General features: G+C 37.7%; 1 pseudogene; it reads right to left on the minus strand.

The window, feature by feature from the left end:
- Positions 1-1,967: 1,967 nt before the first annotated feature.
- On the minus strand, positions 1,968-2,059 carry LOC133258671 (U2 spliceosomal RNA; annotated as a pseudogene).
- Positions 2,060-2,569: the final 510 nt, after the last annotated feature.

Consider the following 2,569-nt stretch of genomic DNA (forward strand, 5'->3'; position numbering starts at 1 on the left):
AAAGCAGAAATATGAGGTGAGGGAGAGGTGGTGGTTAGAGGAGGTGGTATGAGGAGATAAAGCATGAGCTGGCAGAGTTCAGGAGGGTCAAAGCAAAAAGAATAAATAAAATATAAACAAAACTACTCTGAACTGAAGGCAAAACAACCCAACAGAGACTAGAGGGTGATGAAGTACAATAAGGGACCTGATAAAAATGGGACACATTAAAGTGGAAGCAAAGAGTTTAAAAGGTTAGAGAAAAAATAATGAACAGACAAGGGTGATATGCATAACTGGTGTCCTAAGGAGGAAAAAAGGAGATAATTATTTAGGAAAATATTTTGAATTTTTATGGGTAAAAGAATCTATAGTTTGAAAGAGCATGCTATTTCCTAAGAACATTTGACCTAGAATGATAAATACAAACCTCATGTATTAAGACAAACATTTGGAACATGTTACAATGCAGGGAATTTTGATTCCAAGTGTACTGAAAATTACTTAAGGATAAACTTCAGCCAGTCAGAAAAGTGGCAAAATATAGAGAAGGGTGGTATGTTCTGAATCTATATAAACAAACATGGGGAATATGGCCTAGAACCTGACACAAATGTTACAAACCCTGACAGATATTGGAAAGAGATAATAAGGGAGGAGAATGGATTATTATTATTTGGATGGCTTTCTCATCTTTTAGTGAAATGTTAAAAGATATTAACGTTAAATTGACAAAGCAACTGATAGAGACCCACACACGTGATAGCTGGCAGTGGAGTGGTCTCTCCTTATAAGAAGAAATATTTCATCGGTGATATTGTTTTGTTAGAGCATTGTGGTAATAAGGACCAGACTGACTTGCAACTGGTTTTATTACGCTTAAATATTTTCTGAAGAACAATGCATGTTCTTCTTGTTGGCATCTGGCATGAGCTGCTTCCATAGAGTCATCCTTGGTAATCCACTGGATAAACGTACAATTACACTTACCATTACAAAGGAAAATGCCAAAAAAAGATAATATCATCCAGCTAAACCGGGCAGCAGAGTACAGGGAGGCAATGAGAAAGCAAAAATACATGTGCTAATTTCTCTTTGGTCAAAGTGTGAAGTTAATTGGTACTGCAAAAAATATGCCCCTGTGACTGAGTAGGCAAGAATTTATTAAATAAGGATCCTTCAGCACAAACCGTAACAGAAGGATTTATAATCTGTGGTAATTCAAAGAAACTTCTATTCTATTCTAAACTTCAAGGAAACAGAAGATTAAATGTATTATGTAAAGTCATAAATATGAACATTATCACTAGGTAGAAAACGCTTCCAAATTTTCAGAAAGAAATGAGATATTAATACAATACAATACAAAATGGAAAACAATAGACTGTAGAGGGAAATTTTTTTTAAAAAAGAATAAAATATAAGGCACTTTTTCTCAAGAAAATGAGAAGTTTCTTTCTCCATAAGCTGTCATGGCCTCTTTACCCCTGTTTCTTTTTTTGTTGTTTTTTTCTGCCTGTCTTGAATGCAGAAGCCATGAAAAAAAAATATACCTTTCTCTCTTGGAAAAGCTTATGGTGGGGCTGGGAGGCGGGGGTTGTGCTGACACTACAGCAGAGAATCACAGGCTTTTATAACCATAACTGTTATCAACCATGGTTGATTGACTATTACTTTGCATAATTTTAATTATGCCCCACGGGGGTCCCAAACTCCATCGATCTATTTAATTGGCTTCAGTCAGAGGTAAAAACCTTATTGATCTGTCCATGCGGACGCTTCCTTCTCTCTGTGTGAACTGTCTTTCAAAGAGAGCTAGAGATGGTCATGCGTGAAGTAAATCTGAAGGAGAAAGACAAATATCGTATATTAATGCACGTAAGTGGAATCTGAAAAAATTGGTGACTGTATAGATGATCTTATTTACAGAGCAGAAATAGAGACACAGACATAGAGAACAAATGTATGGACACCAAGGGAGGCAAAGAAGGGGGTGGGAGGAATTGGGAGATTCATACATACACTACTATGTATAAAATAGATGCTACACTTGATCTTAGCCAGAAGGCCAAGAGGCAACGCATAAAATAGATACTATGAGAACCTATTGTATAACACAGGGAACTCTACTCAGTGCTCTGTGGTAACTGAATTGGGAAGGAAACCCAAAAAAAAGCGGGGATATATGTAATACATAGCTGATTCACTTTGCTATATGGCAGAAACTACCAACATTGTAAAGCAAATATACTGAAACGAAAATGAAAAGATCAACAAAACCAAACCAAAGAGAAGCTTTTGCAAATTTCTGCAAGGATCTTGGGAGCTGATTTGAAATGCAAAGCAAACGTTTAGGAGAAATGAAGTTGCCTAAGCTTGTTAGTGATAGTGATAGTGAGGTTGCTCAGTCGTGTCCGACTCTTTGTGACCCTGTGGACTGTAGGCCACAAGGCTTCTCCGTCCATGGGATTTCCCAGGCAAGAACACTGGAGTGGGTTGCCATTTCCTTTTCCAGGGGATCTTCCCGACCCAGGGATCGAACCCGGGTCTCCCTCATTGCAGGCAGATGCTTTAACCTCTGAGCCAAATG

Source organism: Bos javanicus, chromosome 12 (assembly GCF_032452875.1).
Source record: "Bos javanicus breed banteng chromosome 12, ARS-OSU_banteng_1.0, whole genome shotgun sequence".
NCBI lineage: Eukaryota > Metazoa > Chordata > Mammalia > Artiodactyla > Bovidae > Bos > Bos javanicus.